Genomic DNA, 24,260 nt, shown 5'->3' with positions numbered 1-24,260 from the left:
GAGACAGTAAAACAAGTTTCTCCACATTAACGCAGGGTATATCCTTCCCCCTCTGTGGCTGAGATTAGTCAGCCACAGGTTTTCCAGATCTGCAGCTGACAGATACTGACAAGCTCTGGGTTCCTCTTTATGCACCTCCAATTCCAGAGACATGGAAGTAAAAAGATCCTGTTTGAAGCATGCTGACAATACCCAAGGCATTCCAATACTTGGCAAATAAACATGACCCTCTGGTAAAGAGGTGGTGAAACCAGGAATTTATTCCATCTAAAAGAGATAAATCTGAAAAGATGCCACCTATTCATTCCATTGCTCCACATGCAGATCTATTCAGCTGGGAGGGCCAAAGGTGAGAAGTAACCCTAGGAATACACAACCCTAGGAATATTTCTGTACATAATGCTATTTGTCACCAGATGTAATAACACAGCCTCCTGTGGCAGTGAGTCCATTTTTACAAGTCCTTCCATTCACTGGAGAATGTCTTCCTTAAGACTAACATTGGCGCGAGAATGATGAGAACATTTAGGAAGGGCTTGAATGTAAATGCAGATCAGATTTGTTTCTAATGGCTTAGTAGCAGGAGAAGACAATTCTTAGGTTGTCCATGAACAGAAAGCACAGAAGTGTGCAAGAGAGTTTAATGACAACAATGATTCCAGCAATGCTCTTTAAACTCTAAGTAAGGATCCTTGATACTGCAGAACAGGCCAGGATTCACTACGTTGGCAACAACCATAGGACAAAGTTATGCTCTCTGTAAATTGAAATTTTCCTTCAAATTACATCAAGTGTGTGCACCTCAGAAAAGCTTTGAGGAGTATGAAAGGAGAATGTATCCTTTTTTTTGCAGTGACTTCTGTAAAATAAACTGGATTAACCACAGTCTTCACTGGTGCCAGCCAGACCACAAAGTGTACCATCAACACTGTGCTTGTAAGGTAAAAGCTATTGTAATTTTAAAAGAATATCAATTATACATCTTGCCCCAGAAGTATTATAACCTGAATTCAAATTTCTTATAAACTATGTCTTCTTGCACTCCAAATAATACCATTATGAGATTAATTTCTAGGAGATATTTACAAAACTCTTGGATATTCTAAGCAGATACAAGCTAATATTATTATTCTGAATAGCAGTACAAGCTGCCCTCCCATCCACAGCACCATGCAGGCTGTCATTTTTTGTAGTTAGGATGCATTTTGCAGCAAGACTTGACTGTTCTTTCAAGTGCACTGTACTGTTAGTTGTTGTCACAATTATTTATAACCAGGGACATCTATCTCCTACTAACCTTCTGTTCTGGTCCAATATACAGGAAACAATTCTTGGAGCATTAAAGTACATTTATAAGAATTTAAACTCAATATTTCTTAGCTAGATTCTGCCCTCTGGTTTTGACTCTAATCTCAGGCAAGTCAAAGACAGCATTCAGTCTTCCACTCTATTGCAGGGTTTGTGTGTATGAAAATTTAATTTTGATAAAAGGTCAGGATAGAAGATGAAGATGTTCAGCTAAAGAAAAAGGGTTTTTAAAGAGACTTGTAAACATGAGACCATGAGTTGGGTTTCTTTTTAAAATGTATCATAAAGCTACTGTAGCATTCTTTAACACAGAGAAGCAGCAGAATAGTACATGAAACACTCAATACCAAGAAATAATCTATCCCTATTTTAGCCATGAATAATCCTACAACCTTGAGAGAATTACTTAACTGTTCTGTGTTTCAGTTTCCCCATCTATCGAATGGGGACAATGATACTTTGTAAAACCACTCTAAGATTCTTTATAAAATGTATTATCACCTGGAAACTTGTAAAGTACATGCAATTTCTAAAAACCCCCACTGAGAATATTGGAATAAATATTGCTTTAAACATTTGTTGCAATATTTTAATACAAATCATACCTTTCTTACAGGTAATTCACAATATTCTCAAGTGTTCATATGTACTGTTTACAATTATCAGCACATGGGATTTGAAGATACTACATGCTTTAAGTTTATATTTCCAGTGGTTGGTTGAAACACAAACATTTTCAAGGACCTCAGTAAGAGATGGACTGGGTCCTATATTTTTTTCTTAAGACAGGCAGCAGTCCTCAAGCTGAGGTAGCAGTGGACTCTTTGAAACACACAGTAATCAGCAAACTAAAAGAAAAAGAGGTTAACATTGTGTCCTGTCTCTCCAGCAGTCTTTTCAGCACCTACATGATACAGAAGCCACAGAAGACTCACTCTTACTTTGAAGTGCAGGAAAATATATCGTTGTAAAAGACTGAGTGTCATTCAAAGCAGCCTTTGAAACTTCTTTAAAAACTGCATCAGAGCTTGGTATCTGGAGAGGTTTTAATGATTAGTTTATTTTTCTGTACTTGTAGAGCACAGAAGAGCAAATTCATTACATGTTTAAAACTCAAAAAACTTTGCAGGCTTTAGATATTCAAATACCTCTACTTCTGAAAGTTTATCCTGCTTAAAAATATATTTGTAGGGTGTGATCCAAAAGTGGCTGGACATAATACTGTAGGTCCAATTCCAAGTCATCAATCAATTTGTTACAATTTTTAAGGCAGGAATTTCAGTGCAGAATAGAAGTGTTTCCCCAACTTTGTGTTCCAAGAATGGATCACAGAGTTTCTCGAATAACTTACATTACAGATGGGACCATGCATGGAAACTGCCAAACCCAAAAGATTATATTCTCTGGACATTGTTAACAGACAAAAACAAGATACCAGAACTGGGGATGGTTCACAAGTTTAGAGGCAGACTCATTATAAACCAAATGCTACAATAAACATATTACTGAGGGAGAAAAAAGTTTGGGAGATTCTACAGCCATTTCATCTTTAATAAGTATTTCATATACTAACTTTGTAATACAGAAACGAGAATTTTTATCCATCAAGTTATTCAGTCATATTTATAGCAGATAAAAAATTTACAGGTATTACATTAGGTAGAGTCACCTTATCTCCAAGTAAAAAAATTACATACATAGTTGAATACAAAGGCAGCAAACTGTATTTCCTTATTCTTATCAAAATTAACATAATACTTGAATGCAAACAGGACAGCTAGATAAGAATTACAAAAGACATGAAATTCTCCCTGTTTTTAAGTGTGATTAAGAAAGCAACACCAGAAAAGGGAAAAAATAGGGTCATTGAAATTGAAATTAGGTTAAAAAATATATATGGCCCAGAATCTGTGTAGACCTCTGAAGAGAGATTGCCAGCTAGGAGAACAGGAGTGAGGTGGGATGCTCTCAGATATTTAAGAGTACACAGTGTGAAACAGAGTGCAAGAGCACAAATGTGCCCGCAGAGGCTGTGTTAGAGCTTCAAATATCTCCAGCTCAAGTGACTAATGTGAATGTGCAAAGAGACAACCACTTCAAGCAGAACTTTTTACTGATTAAGTCACTACCATAAATCTCAATATGTTCCCTGCCATATTGGCAGCCTGTCCCTTTTTTCCTTTTAACTGTGGGCCAGATCCTCAGCTGGTATAAGTTGGCATCGCATTTTGTTGCCTTCAGTGGAGCTAAGCCAATTGATGCCATCTGAGCATCTGATATTATATTTCTGTAGCAGTTAAAAAATGATACAGTGGCATTAATTACTACATAGTCATGTCTCATAACCTCATGGCAGGGGTGGAAAGACTTCTCATTTATAGTCACCAGTCAACATACAGAGTGGAAGGGTCAATTGGTCATTCCATGCTCAGTTTGATGGCTGTAAAGCTACTAGTCGTTCCAAACACAGGAGAAACCACTTTTCATCTTCCTATGTGATTTAAATACTTAAATTTTGTTAACTTGCAGGCATGTAGTAGCTACTCTATGTCCTTAAAGCACCACAATCAACTGCATCAAAAATGTAATGGATCTGACATGCAGAAGAACAGGCAACTGGGGCAGAGAAAAATTCATTTAACTGGGAAGCCCAAGTCCCACTGCCAATAGTAGATGCTAAGGGAAAGAGGGGTAAGAACACTTTCATCTCTAAGTATTCTGCTACAGACTAACTGCACATCAGAGATGCAGACACAGAAAGTCTCCAGTTTTGATAACAGAGAAAGTGGTCAGGGTTTTTTTGGTTCAGCAAAGGGAGAAATGAAACTCAGGACTAATTATGGACAACTGCATTTAGTGTGGAGTATTTCTTACAATGACCTGAGACTCATAGTTTATACTTTTTGTGTAAGAGGCCCATATGTTCCATTTCATTGCAGAAGGAAATAATCTTAACAGAAAAGTATAACACCCAAACAAAATCCTTCTTCTCCAGTAAAATAACATTTCCTACTTTCTACCCAACACAAAAAAAGGTGTAAGCTGGGACTCGAAAGAACCAGGGTGGGCTCAAACACTTGGATATCCAGTAGAAGTAATGATCACTTGCATCATCATTTTGAATGCAGCAAAATGTTCAGTAACTCACACAGGTAATTGAGGGGTTTTGTCTGTGTATTTGAGGGGTAAAAGGGGAGTTAGTATGTGGCACTGAATCTATACTTGGCCTGCCTTCTTTTGCATTCTTTGCCCTTCCCAGTATCTCCTCTCATATATAATTATCTCCCCAGCTCCTAAGTTATTTTGTTTTAAGCACTTCATAGCCCCTGGACACTCAACACTGAGATCTTACTGAACATCAAACAAGCAGATTGCCATCTTTATCTTTAAATGGGCAAAATAAAAGTACTAACCTACGAGACAAAAAACTACTTATTCTCCCCCTACTCACTAGAATTTGCATGTTAGAGCAGCATGCACATGGGGGATTGGAAGCAAGCAGATTCATTCTACAAGTAAATGTAAAATCAACAGTCTTATGTTGGCTGAAGCCTATGTCCCAAAATACAGAGAGCTTGCTATGGATATAACGTAATTATCCAACAAGCCAAGGCCAAAACATGGGAAGATAAACCCATGACTGACTTCAAGAGGTGTTTTACTTGCGTAAGGACAGTAAATGAGATAGAAAATGAAGTTCTTCATCAGACAATGAAGTTCAGGGCTTTAGCCACAAAAAAGCAGAGCTGCTGAAAAACAGGAAATGGAGAAGAAGACATTAAAGAAGAAAACATATGAGGGAAGGAGAAGAGTAAACAGGAAAATAATAAATAGGAAACAGGAGAAGCAAGGAAGTGCAGGTTTCAAAACACACAGATATTTAACATGCCAAAAGACAAGTAACTGAATCTACTGATATCTACCAGGAAAAAAGCCAAGATGCTGGTGAAGTGTCCTCACAGCCACAAACTTTTGCTGTTAGGGTCTGATATGAGGACAATGACATAAACTCTACTACTGTCATTCCACAGAGCATTCCTCTAGGAACAACTTCAAATGGAGAAATCATGGACCTTCTCTCAGACCTGAGTGTATCTTAATAAATGTTTGAAACCTATTATACACCCAGTAGAAAATGGAAGACTATTTTATCAGATACATTCTGCCTAACTCAAATTAATTTAACCCAGTTGATTAAGAATATGACTTAAATTCATATGAAAAGTATCATCCATCTTTTAAAGCTTGGCCTCCTATTTTTATATTACACTTGGCAGAAATATGTCCACGTACAGTCATTTTGCCTTAAGTCAGTCATGGGATCCTGCTGTCCTGATATTGATGAGAATGAAAATTATAATTTTCAAATACTCCATTTAACTATTATTTAAGAAGTATTATTGCTTAAATGAGACATCTCCTTTACAAAAGAATGCTCATAAAAATATATGCCTTACCTTTTTAAAAAAAAAATTATTTTCTGTGTCTAAATTTTATAACAATCTACAAATGTGTTCAGTCATCCTTACCACAGGGGAAAAAAGTAAGTAGGAATTTCTGCCTGACAGAAATCCTGCAAGTGACAAAGCTCCTAATTTCGACTTTAGTGGAAATTTTGCCTCAGTAGGAATTCACAGGATTTGGCCTGTGCTTTGCAGAGATGACTGGGATTCAAGTTTGTTATTACTTAGGTAATTGTTTTGCTAGAATCTCAAGAGGACTTTCAGAAGAACTGCCGGGAATGAGTTTGACAAGAGATCAAAGAGATCAATTACTATTGTGTCCACTGCACATTAAGTGTCCAGTGGACACTAGCTGGCTGGGCAGAAGATGGGAATTAAAACAGTTTAGTTTTAGAATGTAAATATACAAAGTAGAATAATTTATTTAATCCCAAAAAACATTATTGGAGTTTATATTCCCACTTCTTTCGTAATGGAGCTTTCCTAATATTTATTGTTTATCAAAAATATTGTTTGCAATGTTTCCCTATAAGGCTGATACACCCAATTTCAATTTCTAATCAGAAAAACCATGCAGGTGTTACTAACAGGCCAAAAGCTGGAATGCTTGCCTGGGATTTAAGCTGTTCACTGTTACAAACACAATATGATTAAGACTCCCCATGACATTTAGCTGGTAAATCTGGAGAAGTCTGGCCAGGCACCTTGCTCATAAACAGAAACATACAAACTATGCAGCCTCATAATATCCACGTCTCAAGTCTATTTCTCTGTTTTCTATACATCAACCCTTTCTCCTTCCCTTTGAAAAGATGTGGAAGGGAATCAGGAAAAAAAGCAACTAACCCATAACAGAGGTGCTCTAAATCTCTCTGAAGAATCAGACAGAACAAATAGCTCCTCAAAGTGAATCCCAGGTGAAAGCTACTTGCTGCAGTTGTGTAGAAGTGATGCAAATATTTTTTTATGCTGGAACAAGCTAGCCTCTAAATTTGTATTTACTCCAGTAAATTGTTCTTACTTTAAGTTGTGATTTTGCTAGCTAGCAGTAATTTTGGACTGTTGCTCAGAGGACATCTCTTTGCTTTACTATCTGTTATGATGTGTATGTCATTGCAGAATTTAGCCATGTAAATTTTGAAAGTAATTTGCATCTCTGAAACAATTTTGAAACATTTCTTCAAATTCTGTGCTGTCAAAACTCAGTGAAACTGCAAAAAGCATATGAAGATAACATCTATAAACACTGCAGCTGGCTACACAAAAAGTTGCAAAGAATAATGGTTACCAGAGCAGGAAAACACTGTTAATTACTAAGCATTGTTTCTTCAAGCATCATACCCATACCTGGGAACTACACATTCCTACCTATACCTCATGTCAATATTACAGGGGTAAATCGCTCTAGAAAAAAAAGAGAAACCAGAAAGAGAAATGAAACAAATTAACAAACAAACAAGGTACTCACTGGGTAGTATCTATCTGAAGATGTTCAACTAACAACTTCACTTTTCCCTCTCCTTCTTTCAGCAAAATGTGTATTATGAGCGTCATAAAGATTAAATTCCTTTTCATAACAAGTTAAAGGCTAATACCCAGTGGAAGCCAATAATAATTTTGTGTTAAAATATCCACATAATAAGAACACCACTGTGATGGTAAATTTCCACCTTGCACATTAAATACCAGTGTACTCAAACTTCTCCTATGCCTGTGGCTTGCGCAATGCTCTGCTCAGGAAGCTCAGGATAAATCTGTGCTTGGATTATTCTGGTGTGAGCTAACCCAGCAAAAGGGACTTTTATTCTGATGTGGCTCAACCAAAAAATGTATTCCGGACAGATATAAAAGGAAAACAGAAAATACCCCACAAACAACAATCACATCATATCATGTATTCAAATTTATTTACCAGATTAAGCAGTAACAGCACTGACACGATAACACAGAGGATGGCCTCATCCTGCAAGCCTCTCATCTGAATAATCTTAAGTGTGTGCAGCCCCTTGCAGCAATTGTTAAGTGCAGAAAACTATGAAATTTGGGAGGAAACAGATCAAAAAGCTGAAGCACAGAGCAGCGACGTGACTCACTTAAAATTCTACAGAAAACAAATAGAAATTCATAAATTAAACTGATTCTGACTTTTAATCTTGTCTGTGGGACTCAAGATCTCTCCCATGAGAATAAGTGTAACAAAGCAAAAGCAACCCCTCCCTTGACATTTTATTATATTTCTATAATTGTCTCAATATACCAGATCAATTGCATTTGAAAATGCAGCTATTAAACCATAAGTAGACCATCTTTGGAGCCTTTGTTTGTCAATTGCACCAAACAACAATTCTTCTGCAGACAAGAAATCAGACTGTATTTTTACAATAATTGCAAGTCATTTCTAGGAGAAAGAGGTAGCAACAATACCCAAGGAAATAAAATAACACACTTTTGTGCTTTCCCATCAAACCCGATAGTGGTATGGGTTTAAATCAGTCAGAGGCAGCCACGCATGAGAGATTGCACTCTGCAGGCTCTATCAGTCACAAGTCAAGGATACACGTCCATGATTTATCATACTTTTCATGGTAATTAGCCAGAGTGCCATTTTGCTTCCAGTAGCATCACTCAACTTTCTTTTTTTAATTCGGTCTTTTTTTTCTGCAAATGAATTTACATATTTCTCAGTCTCTCATCCCCTACTATGTTTTATTTATGAATATAGGCCTTGCTGATGGTAACTTTAATGTGAAGAAGGTAGTAATTAGTGTACCTATCTTCCAAGTTAATCCCTTTCCCACAATGTCTGCAGAGAAGTTTGAGGTAAGTAACAGTTTACAGTCAATATTAGGTTTAATTATTCTTAATGAGGGGAACTATCTGTTTACTAACTGCACCTAGGTGTGTAGCTCCTATATGAGTTTTTCTCCCAGCCTCATTCCACACTGTTAATAGTGCCACTGTGCAGGGTATGTGTGGTGCTTTAATCCATAAAACTTCTCCAAGTGAGGCACCTATTTCAATACAGGTTCAGAGGGAACAAAATGGCTTTAAAACAATTACAGCTTTGCATAAGGAAAGTTTTACTATCTCATATTTACTGTATGGAGTGCACTGGAGAAAAAGAACATGAAATCAAAAAAAACCCACAGACATTCCCCAAGCCCTCCTCTAATAAAATAAAATAAAATAAAATAAAATAAAATAAAATAAATAAAATAAAATAAAATAAAATAAAATAAAATAAAATAAAATATTTGTTCCTGGCTTTCACGGATCATCCACACAAATATTTCCTGTAGGAGTTACTGTGATCCTTTAGCTCATTGAAAGCTGTGTTAAGAATTAATACCCTGAAGTTGCACAAATGAATGAAAACTTCTGTTCTTACTCATATTTTACGAGCTGATATCTTCCACAACTAAAAGGATTCCAGAGGCAACTGAAGATGACACCAATGTTGTCTGAACTCCATAGAGGCAAAAGGTCAAAAGCAAAGCATCAGACTGAAACCCAGTTCTGCTTCAACTGCTCAGTTTTCAGTATCTGTGCAATGTTGTTACTTCAGTCAGAGCCTTCCCAATAGGAAGATCTAAATTTGAGTTTACTTCAGTACTTTTTGCCATAACATTTTCCTTTGTGATTTCATATATTATCCCCTTAAGAAATTCATGCAATGGGAATTTTTTTATACATATTTATAACTACCTATGAAAAATGTACCTTCCTAAATCTTTGATTCCCTAGGATGCATGGATTTAGGGTTTTTCATGTGTGTGCACAAGGGACCAAGTTAGCAGCAGAAGTGCTGAAAAACAAAGCTGTTTGATTTCCAATAAGAAGTGGAAGTGGAACACACAGAGAAATTGTTCTGTAAATGGAGAGGTTACTTTATTTGATTTTTTTCAAAGCAGTAAGAAGTGAGTTCTGCATTTCATTCATATCAGAGAAATGTGACATTTCCTCAGACATAGCTTAGGGGTTTTATTTTCTCCGGTTTTTTTTGGTTTTTTTTTCTTTTTTTGCCCTAGTGAGCGCTCTGCATGAGTCCACGCATTCCCTCATTTTTGCCATTGGCAAGACTTCAAGAAAAGATATCTCTGGTTAGAAAATTGATCAAAAAAGCAGGAAAAACTTCTGCTGAATCATGCTTTTTGTTTTTTTAAAAACACCTGTTTTACAATTACTTGACTGTCAAAATAGAAGGAAGTAAAGTTTTATTTAAGGGCTAAACTCTGTACTTCTGCAAGCTATATCCAGATCAACTGTACATAGCCTTGACTGTACAGGTTTCAAAACCTAAGCTCAAGGCTTATAAGTATTATTCCTACAGTATGGCAAACTAACTGTTACACCCATATTACTGGACAGTAAGGAAAAGGTTTCTAAAAGAGAAGTGTGATTTTTTTTACTGGTATTTTTCCCTCTCAACACTGTGTTCCAAAAAATGTGACCTGAATATGTAAATACAAGTTTAACTACTATGTAAAACTGTTAATAGCTACAAAAGAAGAAAGGATACCTGCTTTCAAAGTGACAATATATTCTTCCTTTTGCTGTTTAAGACATCAATATTCAGATAAAAATGGATTTCATTATGAGATGGAAGTTATTTACAGGCATATATATTCTTCAGAAAATTGATGAGGTTTTGTATCCAAGAAGAGAGCAGAAGAGGTCATGTCACTTCTTGAATACAAAGTCCAGCATCTAGCTTAATTTAATGATTTAAAACACAATAGAATGACTCTGAGGATCTGGAAAATTTAAACAACTCATATTTTCAAGGCTAGATTATGGAAAACCAAACAGGAGAATGAAAACAGCACTTAATACAACTGGTCAGCACCAGGAGAGAGCACAGTCAAGTTACTTCTCACCTGCTGCTGCCTTTCAGTAGTGACATAAACAAAGCCTGGGTAACTGAACATTAATCTTTCTACTAAAGCACAGTCCAGTCCTAGAGATGACAGAATCACCTGCAGGCCACTGATGTTCAGTGTACACACAAGAGCAACTGTCTCCTCAAAAACCCACAGGCAGATCTCCAAACTAGAGGAAGCAGCTCTCCCTGAGAGATAGATGGACGTGGGCATTTTACAAAAATCTGTGCAGCTCTCCTCCCCAGACAACTGCATGGGAAAAAAGTTCCACACTTTCCTGAAGAGCCTGGGAGGAAGGTGGGCTTGCTTATTTGGATCAGTCTGGATAATAACTAGGTTTTTCACATTGCAGTGTTGCCTCCACAAATCTCTCTGCTCAGATTCACCAATTACAATGAAGAATAGTGGGAGGATGTAGATTTTTAAAACTAATTGCAAAATAACCAAAGAAAAGCTGTTTCTAAAACATAAAGAGTTTCCTTAGGCAAAAATATTGGTTTCCAATATCTAGAGAAGTTCAGTCACCCCTAAATGAATTGAATTTCTGCTGCAGTATAATATCTTGGCAAAGACACTTTCTCTTGATGGCCTCTGAAGTAATGATAAGAGTCTTCAGTCTTGGTGGAGGAAATCACCTGAAAGTGATTCATTCTGGTGGCCTCTGGAATCTCAAGGAAGCTTAAAGTTTATATGGAAATAATGCATCTCACATTTACAGCCCAGCCAAGCAGGTGGAATTGGAGCATTGTGTTTTAGTCACATACCAATCAAACTATTAAAATATAACTTACAAGAGAACACTTAGACACCAATACTGATATCTTGGGGCAGTCCCATCTCATTAAAAAAACCCCAAACACTTAAATGTGCCTATAAACATTACTGTAAAGATACATTAATTCAGAGAAAGGAAAAAGTTTCAGGTCGAAGTTCCACAGCAAATGACCACAATTCAGATTTATAAAAACTTAAGTAATTAAAATGGTCTATGAGTGACTAAGTAGCAACATTTCTTGCTTCTGGTTTTTTTTTTTCTCAATATTGATTTCTTGCCAGAAAAAATACAAGTTTTCAGCTGCTTTTCTCTCAGAAGAGCCTCTGCCTACTTTCATGAATTCTTTCTGCCATCCTAAAGATATGCCGTTGGAAGGCATAGAGACTTGTATAATCCCCCAAGTCCTATTAATATCAGTAGGAATGATACAAGCTTGATTCCAAAGAACCAAAGGGAATGACTAAAATGGCCTCAAAGCTGTTTTTTGGAGTCAAGATGGTCTACCCCATCTTCTTGGCACTAATATGTGCTGCTGCCACAGAAGGGATCCAGCTCCCACTGCTGCTGACTTCTTGCTGTCTCTCATTTTGTTATCTGCTATTTCATTTGTGGTACAGGAGGAATAGGGGTTTGTCTTTTAATGACCCACACGGCTGAGAACACCGAGTTACGCAGGAATGCTACTCTGCTCCTCAAAGTATTGCATAACTCAAGGTTGGCTCTGAGTGGGAGGTTTACAAAATGGACAAGGCACCTGGAAGGTGTTCAGCAGCATTGCCACAATGCCACCACACAAATGTCTGAGTCAGGTCTAACAGGAAAACAGATGTCCATCTACACAAAGAGCAGACAGGGAGAAAAAGAGGGAGATACTAACACAGAAAGGGAGAGACAAAGGAATAAAGAAAGAAAAGAGGAAGGGAAGGGAAGGGAAGGGAAGGGAAGGGAAGGGAAGGGAAGGGAAGGGAAGGGAAGGGAAGGGAAGGGAAGGGAAGGGAAGGGAAGTGAAGGTAAGGTAAGGGAAGGAAGGGAAGGGAAGGGAAGGAAGGAAGGGAAGGGAAGGAAGGGAAGGGAAGGGAAGGGAAGGAAGGAAGGGAAGGGAAGGGAAGGGAAGGGAAGGGAAGGGAAGGGAAGGGAAGGGAAGGGAAGGGAAGGGAAGGGAAGGGAAGGGAAGGGAAGGGAAGGGATTTCACAGTACTACTCAGTCAAAGATGTATCTCCTGAACTTTGCAGGACACAATAATGTTTGAAGTTAAAATCTTGAACCACCAGATGGAGGATTTAGCCCTCTGTTTTACAATTAATTCTTTGTCAAGCCACGTTCTACTTTTACAGTAAAACAGGGAAGCCAAGTCTCTTTTGGGTTTTAAAGACAATGGAATAGAAATCTGGCCAGGAGAAGAAGCAGAAAAGTCACTGTCCTGAGAAGAAAATCCACTGAAGAAAATTAACTTTCCCAAAACAAACACCAGAGATATTAAGGATCAGCACTTTAATCTATCTGGACACCTGAATTTAACATCTGGACAGCAAAATTGCTATTTATTCTTTCCAATCAATGTAAACCAAGTCACTGGCATGGAACAAAGAGTTTAAAACCAAGGTATGTTCCATGTGGCAAAAGTGGCAAGTGTCACCTGTGCTACATCATCCAGATACTACCAGATGATCTGCAATTCAGATGAAGAAGAAAATGAGAATGACGAACAATGTTTCTTCTTGGCTTCAATCCTGGCATACATCTGAGCAAAAACCTCGGTGGTTAAATATCTTGCTCTGAATCTCCAAAAACTTCCCTGGCATAGACTCCTTGCCCATACTTTTTCACTCCCAGTGAACAGGGACATTATCTTTTCCACAGAAGAGGTACCAGGTCATGGCTCCTGGCAAGTCAACCTGAATCACAGGCCACATAATTCAAATGTGCTCTGAGAAAAAGAATTTTAGCATCCTGAAACTCCATGCTTAAAGCACTGAATGAGGAAACCTGTTGTGCCAGTGTGTTGATTTAAGAGGCCAATCCTTTCACATTCATTATCAAAAATACTAAAGGAAGAAGGGTAAAACACTACCCCTCTGACTCTTACCTTTTATATATAAAAACCAGGCACATTGGCCTGGCATTGATGGTTTCACTAGAATATCTGCTGGATAACACAACAGACATGCATGTAGGTAAGCATAAACACAAATGCACACACAATACTGAACTTTGTGTTGGCAGCCAGGCTGTGGCAACCCATGTCCCCTGGGCACAAATCAACTGTGAAGGAACAGGAAAAAGCTGGTGTAATGGTTAACCAGCCCAGTGGGCTATTATTCCTCAGAAGCAGAGGAACAGCAGTGCAGGCTGCAGTGCTGGTCACCTCTCCCTCTGGAATGCTGCTGGATGCCTGGAATGAAATTCAGCACTGAGAAAAACAGCAAATGTAGGATCAGCATAAGGAAGAAGCTGAATTTCCCCTCTTGGAGTTGCAAGTAAGCAGAGATTTCCTGTGAAGGTTGATGTTGAAAGAATATGACAGATTCCAATATCACCATTTATCAAATACAAATGCATAGGTTTTGCTAGGATTAACAAGGTTATTGGTGTCAGATCTACACAATTTTTCCCTGTACAGACAAGTGATCAATTCTTGTGGCAACTGGCCAAGTATCAATGTTGGTAGCTGCAGCCATGGCAGCAGGACCACAAAAGATGGTTAAAGTGAATCCATTCAGGTGAAAGACTAAACCAGGAGTATTTCTACAGCCTATTAGGGAACAATCAAAGTCATCACAGCTGAGCCCCCTCCTTCAGTGCTTTTACCCTGCAGTCTCCTGCAAGTTCCAGAAATCCTCAAATACTTTCAAATCTTTCAAAGTCTTTTACAGCAGTGCATTAAAAGTGAACATACCACAACACCCACTGTATTTCTTCCAGTGCAACCTCACTAGGCATTTTGCAGAGAGACAATATATTACTGCCTGGACTTCAGCTTGAAAAGACAAATTCCATCTGGTTTTTTCTAGTTTTCAATGATTTAACTTCACCATCCATGGAAGAAATGACAATCAAAAATTCAGGTTTGTTTTTATTTTCCAACAAAAGCGTTGGCTTCCTATTTAAGAAGACCTTGAAATAAATGATTTAGCAAAAACAAACAAAAAAAAGGAAATTCTTTCTTTCAATAAACTCACTTTGCCTTTGAAAGGGTTTGCTCTCTGTGTGGATTATGCACTTACTTTAATTATTTTGAAGTGCCTCTGTTTGAGTGGGTAGGAGTTAAGTATCCACAACACCAAAGTGGGTCCTAGAATTAGTTGTTGTAAACAAAATGTTCTGCTGCAGTGGCCCAAAGCCACACAAGCAGTAGGCCTTGAGTACTTTGGCTTTTTCACGAAGAGTACTTCAGGGCACCCTGAAAGATATGGGACCCAGATCTATGAGAATGTATTATGGGATTCACATTTTATGGACAGGTCATATCTTTCTAATCAGGAGCTTCAGTTGTTACCCTTTGTTGGATGTTTTCAGTCCACATAGCATTCTGGTTAATTAGGTACACACACTAAAAACAACAACAAGGAGAAAACAAACCAAAAAAGTCCTAGGGAAACTTCAGATGGAAGTGTTTGGACGTAGTTATGTGCACACATTCACAGAGAGCAGAGGAGGAACTGAATCTGGGGTAAATACATAGGATTAGCACTTTATAGTCAGTGCACACTGACGCGAACAAGGATTCCAAAAATAAACACATCTAACATTTAAATCCCAAGCTGCATATTCAGTGACACCCTTTCTCTCAAGGCTGTATGTATACTCAAACCCAAAACCCTAGCAGCTAAACATCTACAGCTTTGAGGAATTTCAGTTCTCAGTCTCACAGCAAAGCTATCATCTAAATATTCCACTGTATCCACAGGTTTCTACTACCACATTCTGATTTAAGGACATAAATGCAAGAAAACTGAAACCAATGACAGAGGAAGCAGTTGAAATTAAGAGTTTGTACTACCCATCCCTTCACAGATATTAAGATGTGATGTAGGTATCTGGAGAAATAGAAGATATCTTCTCTGGTACATCTCATTTCATAGGTCTCCCCATTTTCAAACTGCATTGCTGTACTTTACACAAACTTCTATACATGTTTATAGCTCCTCTGCACTGTTGCCCATAGTTACACCCAGTATTTACAGGTAAGCCTGCAGCCTTGTTCCTCCATGGAGGTAAACAAGAGAGGAAGGAAAATAGTATGAAGGAAAATAGGAAACAATTCTGCACTCACTTGTCCGTAGTTGGTAGCTCTATCTTAGCAATAGTTGGTTTAAAATAAAAGCTGTTGTTGAGGTTTGATTTTAAAATCTCTGCTAGTTTTGACATTCAGGTGAAGGTATTCAGCTGCTGGCTCCAGAATAATTTGCATATCTTATCACTAAATAAAATGTGTGAGGTGTGCACCAATCTGATGAAATTATAAACAAGAGTCCATGCAAGTACACATGCCTTCCTGTTTGATTTCTGTACTGTTCACTCCTCTATAATAAATTATATGATCATCTCACCCTGGCTGGAGGTTTAACTGTGCATGTAAAAAGGAAAATGATAGCAGCCTATTCTTTTCCACACTTTACAGCTGGGAAGCTGACAAATGTGATTTTGGGGAAGAAGCAGAAAGCTTATTTTGTAACCATGTACCTCTTCTTTAAATGCTGCAGAATTAGTGGAAAATCCCATGTATTTATGTATTTTTAAAAATAATTTCCCACCCTGAAAGTAAATAAATAAATGAAACTACACCTCTTTCACTACAAAGACAAATATACATGCCTGACTTTATGTCCTGCAATTAATCTCATGTATTTCAACAGGATTACTCATAATGCTGTAAGTGAAATACATGTATAAATCCTTGCAGAATCATGGCCTGAACTGCCAAAGTTATATGGCACAATTAAATGCTTAGGTCTAAATGTCTCCACAGAATTACCAGAAAAAAAAACTCTTTAGGCATAATAAGTAACAAAATCTCCTCCAGGGAGTGACTATGGGAGAAATAGCATTGAGGGTGTTGCTTTCCCTTGGGAAATTCACCTGTCACCAAATCCTTCCATTCATTATCCTCAACCAGTTACCACCTTCACTTGCCACTATGTTCTCTATCATCAAATATCACTCTCCTTTTCCACACTTGCTCTGCCTCTCTGTGAGGAAGGAGACAGGAGATGCAACTTACTCATTCTTCTCCACAGTGAAGCAGAAGGCTTCACAGGCTGGCCCTTACATCAAGAAGCATGATAATAAAGAGCCCATGTGCTAATTAACAGACCTGGGGTGCATAGCTTTGCTCCTTAGCCTGAACTGTTCACATGCAAGTGTCTCACTGAAAATTGTCTGGTAAATGCTATAGATGACCCTTTACCTATTACTGGAATTCATTATAAGAAGCTGCTGATCAAAATGGATATAAATTGGGATGCCTAAACTGCCCAGCCCTGCCTCCTGAGGAGTAGCCCTCCATCTGCTTTCCCCTGCAAGCACTCATGAATGGCATATTAGAAATTACTCTCCTTCCATGATCAACTTTTTTACTAAAATCCATGGCTTACACAAAAACTTCTGCTTGTAAATTAACTCAGTCAGAAATATTAACTAAAATGCCAGGAAAACAAAGTCAATCCCTTAAAAGTTCAAATGACTATTTGTCACAAACATTTCACCTCTACTAATGAACTGCAAAAATGAATGATAGAAAATGCAAAACTGTATTATGTTTAGCAGTTAACATTTTAATAAGGAAGAGATTAGCAATTTTTAATACCTCCAGTGCTTTGTTATATACAGTAGCACAATAACTGAATATTTTAATTGCTAATTATTTAGACCTCATTCAGTTCTCACTCAGGCAAAACTCCCATTGAGGGACTCTTGCCTGAGAAAAGAGCTACAGGATTTGTTTTACTGTAATTTGAAAAAACTTTATATATCATAAAAACTATCAAGTTATAGTGAGACAAAAATCATTAAATCCTTAGCAATATTAAATCCTACTGAAAGTCCCACTGACTCTCAACGCCAATGTTTTCATATTAAGTAAAATAGATAATTGCAGTTCACCAGTTGTAACTTACCTGTATAATTTATGCCCAGATATGCTGGTGGCTCTTAAAGAGGTCTAATAATGTTTTGATTCCTCTTACCGTATCCCTGCTTTTCTCCTGTGGGAAATCTTGGTTGAGATGTGATAAGGAAACATTTCCAAACAATTATGATATCAACACCTTCAGAAACACGAACATTAGCCTTGGTTTTACCTTTTGCCTTCGGCCTCCAAAAGGGTTAAGAGCAGCTCTCAACACTTCTTCCTTATGCTGCTGTAAAGAAAAGAAATGCTTATGTTTAGGGATTTGCACGCAAAAAACCTTGAGTTTCCATAACAGTCAAATAGCTGGTGTTCAGAGGGGGAAGTGGGTGGAGTGCTGTATATATATAAACATACAGCTATCTGAAGGAAGACAAAACAAAGTCCTACACATTCACATGTAGTGCACAGGTGACAAACAAACTGAATGTACTAGTATTTCAAACGTCATGTTATGCACATGCTTCAGAGAAGTTACACAGCTGGACACAAAATAGCTAGGGAGTGATTTCTAAAACTCCGTGCTTCAAATAAAGCAAATCTCTTTTATTTCCATTAAGTGTAGCTTCATTCCTCTCAGGGATAAAAACAAATAAATGTCATAACCAAAGTTTTGCCACTTACGTTTGTCATTCAAATGCATTTTGGAAAAAGTTACAGGTAAGTTCTCTAACAGGGCAAGAGTCTGAAGAGTTTCTTTTGTTTTTTAATCAAAAACATGTCTATAATTTCCACATTTTCAACTATAAATGGCTTTAATGACTAAAATGTTCAGAAAACCTCTCCATAGACTGCACCGAAAAAGCAAAGAACTAAAAGCAGACTTAGTGCCATATACTGGTAATTACCAAAATGTTCAGAACTGGCTGCCACACAACTGAGGAAAAAATAAGCATTTTGAAGATGGGAAATAGGAGCTGAGCCTCTCCTTCACCAACTCAGAATATGGGTTAGGGATCTGGCTAATCTGCGTTTCCAATTTGTGTTTTAAGAGGTTCACTTAGATTACAGTGCTCAAATCCATTCCAGCCAGGCTTTCTGTGTCCTCACAGGAGCAGTGAGATCCCTTTGTTCCCCTCAGGAGCTGACTTTCCACCTAAGAACCTGCGTCCAAAGCTAATGACATCTTGAGTACAGCAGGACTAACTAAGACTACTGGTCTTCTTTAATAATACCAAAAAAAAAAAAGTTTTTATCTGAACTACAATAATTTAGAAAAATTATTAAATGGTTTATGTATTATAAAAACAATTTATATATTATAAAAATAATTTATCTATTTTGCTAGTGAAGGTTCTTCAGAGCTAGCCATGAAGCCATTTTAACTACTGGGATTACAGGTAAGAACAGATCACTTAGCAGAAATAAACTGATATTTGGAGAACGTTTACTTATTTAGAAAGAAAGCACACAAAATGTTGCTTTCTCAAATGAACAAGATATAACATCAGTAGGCTTTCAGGATTGGCCTTTCCAAGTCTGACTTCCCACCAGTTCCTGGCTACCAGAGGGATGTTTCTGTTTCTTCCTCTGAGACATGCTCACAATTTCTTTTCAGATCTTGCCATTTTCCTCTTGTTTTCTGAGTGCTTTCTACCTCTAGTCATTACACTCAAACGATGCCTCAGCAGCATTTGCAGAAGTTTCCCCATGGCAGTCTCCCAGCCTGTGTGGGTCAGTCCTGAGTGTACTCAGCATAGTCTGCTGGATGGCAGCTTCCAGTGTTTTCAGGGAAGAAGGTGTATTTTGCTTGATGTAAGGTCTGCAGTTGCCTGATTAGAAAGGCTGGCTGGACAGCAGCTGTTAGCAGTTCCCAGCATTACACAAGGATGGTCTGGAATAGTCTGTCAGTTCTGCACAGACAATGAATAAAGCAAAGCAGAAGGCAGATATTGAGTAATGAGGATCAGACTTTGACCTTTAAATGCTGCTGGATGGATTGCACGAGGATATGTTTGATTCAAGCGATACTATTAGGTACAAAACTGTGCTGTTTGCCTAATGTCTGCCTCATCTACCAGCTGAACCACTCTGTACTTGCTGGCACACTACATACTGCAGTGAGAGATGGTTCTGCTGAGTGAGCCCAGCAAGACAGGGTGGCACTGGGGAGCCTGGAAGAGCTGAAAAGCATGGAAAGAGCATGGGAAAATCTGATTGCAAGGTGGAAGAGAAAATTTTCTATTTTAAAACCCATTGATCAGTCAGACCTCCAGCAGTGCTTAGAGTCCTCAAGCTCTGCAAAGGATTAAATCTGAATCAAAACTCTCAGTTTCTCTTCTCTGTCCTACTGGCATTCGAAATTTTGTACAACTACTCATGATGACAAGCTACCCTCTTGTCAGCTGTGATTTTTGCCAGAAAGTACTGTACAAGAGTCTGTATAACTGTTACAGTTACTTTATTTTTGCAATCATTAATTGATCCTTTCTAAACATTTGAATGCCTGAGTTTAATTAGTGGCAACATTTCTGCCACAGTTTTTAAAACTATTTTTGTACACAATTTAAATTAATCAAGCCTTATACTTGAGACGGTAATTTGTTGGACGAAGACAGGTCTTTCCAGACCATACACTTTGTTTTCAATTCCAATTTCTATGTTTAATGCTCATGGTTTAACTTAGATCAACAGCTTATTGGTGATTCAAATTATATCATATCAAGTAATACCCTCAAAATCTGATGCATTTGTATGACTTCAATGGAGTGAAAAACTCTGCATACAACTCAGGAAACCACTTTGGTTTTTCACTTTTACATGACAGTTAACTCCATGTGGAAAGCAGAGGTGAATACTTTACAGCACAGGCTCACTAAAGGCTTACTGGGCTCAAAGTTGTAAGTCTATCTCAGTCCTCAGAGAGGCTTGAGGTAGGTCATGGTGATTTCCTAGAAAAATGAGCTTTCCAGGATGAAGTAAATGAGGTACATTTATTACCTCTGCTTTTTAAATATCAAACCAGAATGATATCTACCACAAAACAAAGAAATCTAGAAATTGATAACTTCAACAGTCCTAAATTTAAAATGCCTCTTTCACTATGCTAATTGTTTGTACAGGAGCAAGAGCATCCTGTACTGCTGAAAATGCAAACAAGAACAAATTATCCACACTTGTTCATTTCCTTATGTTGGCACCTTATAGGCTGCATGGCCTTCTGACCTTTGCTACTAATAAAAAAACCACTCTTCAGTGACCTATCATCAGATTAAATGAAACCAAGACAAATACATTCCATTCAAGAAAATGTAAAGAATGTCAATTTTATTTACATTTTTTCTCAAGGTTATGCTGGGGAGGGAGGAATATTGTAGGATGTTAACTCTTCTCTTTTTAAGACTCTACATTTAAGAACAAAATTCAAAGAGTAAGATAAATTATATTAGTATCACTCCAGCTGAATTCCTTCCAAACATAGTCGTCACACATACAAATTAAATTCCAGTGGCAAGTGAATGAATGAAATCACTATTTATTAATGCTAAGAATATAGGACCCAAAAGGATCTCAGACATGATTCACAGGGAGATTACCTGTAAACCTCTTGGTCTCTTTTGAGATTCAACCTGGCATGAAATTTAGGCAAAGTATATTTTCAGCAAAATGGACAGGGCATCACAACAATGCTCTTAAAAAAATATGATTTGTGTGAGAATTTAATGGTTGTGGAAAAGTCTTAGCTGGCAGACTCAGAGCTTGAAATCCCCTCATTTTCAGGGCAGCATTTCTAGCAGGAGAACAGATTGTGTCACACAAACTCACCACTACCCCTCAGCTTTGAACTGAGGGACTATGTTGAATAGTCAGGTTTTAGGGCTGGTTCAACTTTTCACTGGACTTACAATCATAGGGCAATTTTTACAGACTGTGGTAATGTTTTTGTGATATGGACTTTGGTCCACTGAGAACTAGAGTTGAGATCTCTTTAACTTTTCTCAAGAGTCAAGCTTGTCTGTCTGAGAGAAGAAAAAAGGAATAAATCAAGTGACCACCATTAAATTCCATGATAAATACATTGTCTCAAGAGTTTCTGAAGACAACTGCCCAAAGCAGACCACTGACCTGGTCTGCAAGTATAGGATAATGAACTGGACATGATTTGGCTTTTTTGTGGGAAAGGAAGCTTCATACATGTACAGAAAAAAAAATTAAGGAACAGTGTTACAGTCCCATTCTTCACACATGAAAAAGTCTTTCAGGAAACAAATTCCCTGTGCACTACTAAAATCTATTTGAAAAATACTACTTGCCCATATTTATGTCTGTGGAAGACCTGGATTAACTGTCTAGGCTCAGGATAGAATAATCTTTGAAGGCAACAGTCATGTGATGGAGAAAAGGGAGTATCTGTAATGCTGTCTGCAAGGTTCATATGCCTTAACTTCATGTACCATAAGTTTGCTTAAACAGAAATCATCACCTGGAACATGAGAAGAAAATGGCATTTTTAATATCAGAGGTATTAGCAATGAGCCTGTGTATTCCTTCAGAAGGAAATACCAGCGCAGACAGTGAATTAAAACATGCCATGGTAACAGATGAAGACTTCAACTGTCAACAAAATCAGGCTATTAATTTTCACATAAACAGTCTTTTTAAATCTTTGATTTTTAATATACAGTCCAAAGATCACTCTCACATTTCAGCAGCTTTTGTCTTTTAATGCTGATCACTTCAACTGTGCTTTGTCTCCCCTTTAGAAAAGGTGAGTGAAAATATCAAATGATATCTCATTCTGCCAAGACCAAAGGAACAGTGCAAACATTCAAAAATATTAGGCAGTATTCCTACTTGAGGCAGGAAGGGAATGTGATTAGCAGTGGGGTGGAGGGCAGGGGAGGCAAGGGGAGCCAAATTCAAATCCAAACCTCATTCTCTGTTTCAATCTATGCTCAGGTGTAGACTATGCAAAACAGCAACCAAAAATTACTGGATGGAAAACACAAAATTATTTTGCTTCTCATCACATTCTCTTCTCAAGTGACATACACTGAGATTCAAGAGGAGCCTGGGAAGCTGTTGGCCTGTTCAATAGCTTCCTGAAAGCAGAGGTGCCCAGACTGATCCACCTGGACTAAACTATTACCTGTCACTATTACTGATGCAGTCTCTTCATGACTGGTTCTAAATTGTGTCTGGGAGAACAATTCATGCTGTTGTGGCCTCTCTGCACCCCTTCAAAAGACAAGGGTTTCAGACTTCACATCCCTCAGCTTACAACATCTCCCCAGACTGTAACTCACTCAAACAACAAGAAAACAGACACACGCTGTGTCTGCTACCGATCTTTTCCTTCAAATTTCTGTGCTATTTCTGAAACAGAACAAGGCTGGAACTTTCCTTTGACTGAGATGAACCAAATGTCACCTCATAACAAAGAGAGACTTCTCTGTCTCTGGTCACTGAAAACACGAAGTAGGAATCAAAGGTGCTGCTTTTGTCTGAAAAATCATTATCACCCTTAAAATTTAATTCCCTTAAAGCACTAGAGATCAGTCTGGAGGAATGAAGAAGGTAAGTGAGAGATGACAATTCTCCATTCTCTCCAGAGGTTATGCATCCCTGCAGATTTTGTTTCCTGTGCAGTACTTAACCCCTTGATGCCTTTTCTCTCATGATCTCTTCATTGGCAGAAATGTCTTCAAATTTAAAAATCAGAACACGAGCCAAGTAAATAAAAATAAATAAATAAAGTTCAATGCCTATAAAAAGTACATAGACTAACCTGCTTAATTATTAACAAGTAAACATAACAAATTCTGAATTATTTACTTAATCTTTTTCAGCTACAAACCTCAGACTTTTAGAGCATGAAATACATGCTTTATTTTAGGACACAAACCAGGTATTTTATAAGGCTGCAGGCTTTTTTTTTGGAGGTTGGGTTGTTTTGAAGAAGACACACTTCTTATTAACCCCCAAATACCTTCCTCTCACCAAACCACGCTGGAATTTTAAACACAGAAATAAAAGTTTTAGTATAAAGATACTGTATTCACGTGTTTGCTAGTGAATAGGATGGCTGTTTCTGAATTGCAGCTGAGCAAAAATAACATTCCTGTAAGGCATATGCACCTTGCCCAGCTCTGTACATCTGCTAGGAAGATGTCAGATTCAGAGGGAGAACCTAGTGAAAGCTCCAGACAGAAATTCTACAACAAAGGATAAAATAGCCCCAGTACAATCACATTTTCTTTTCTGAATAAAGCTACCCTGCTGAAGCAAACTTTATCTGTACCACAGACAAAAAAAGGTCATTGCCACTGGTCCCTGAGGTTCAGACAAGATGCTGTTCTAAGCCAGAAACCCAGCTGGGTTCATCTTTATGTTCTGCCTTCTCACACATTGTTCTGCCTAATGCTTGCAGATGTGACACAGCCTTCCCAGGTGATATACTGAAAATGAGGGAAGTTCAAAATTCCTTGCTGGATAAAACAAGTGACATTTCTTTACCTGCTGAAGTTAGCACATATCCCTTGAAGTCTCCAGCATTCAGCAGCATAAAACAATGCCATCTCCTCCTCAGTAACCTCAGGCCAACACACAGTCACAACTTTTTGTCTGAATGGTAATAACATCATCACCACCACAGCAGAAACATAGTTGTGAATGATAGACAATTTTTCTTAACTAGCATTTTACAGAAATGATTCTGTAATACAGCTTTTGAAGCCTTGGATTAATGAAGACATATCCCAAAATC

General features: G+C 37.8%; 1 protein-coding gene across 15 annotated transcripts in view; it reads right to left on the bottom strand.

Moving 5' to 3' along the window:
- The window catches only part of ZBTB20 (zinc finger and BTB domain containing 20), a 473,676-nt gene that overhangs the window by 368,639 nt on the left and 80,777 nt on the right, over positions 1–24,260 (bottom strand). For 13 of the 15 annotated variants that reach the window (XM_085070972.1, XM_085070903.1, XM_085070875.1 and 10 more), the window contains one exon: positions 17,727–17,786. The gene's annotated coding sequence lies outside the window, so the exon portion shown is untranslated. The remainder of the gene's footprint in view (positions 1–17,726; positions 17,787–24,260) is intronic. The other 2 variants (XM_085070956.1, XM_085070989.1) reach the window with 1 other exon arrangement.

The sequence above is a fragment of the Lichenostomus cassidix genome, chromosome 1 (assembly GCF_008360975.1).
Source record: "Lichenostomus cassidix isolate B80296 chromosome 1, HeHo_3.0, whole genome shotgun sequence".
NCBI classification, from domain to species: domain Eukaryota; kingdom Metazoa; phylum Chordata; class Aves; order Passeriformes; family Meliphagidae; genus Lichenostomus; species Lichenostomus cassidix.
The sequence above is the reverse complement of the archived record's forward strand: the minus strand, read 5'-3'. Positions and strand labels throughout refer to the sequence as shown.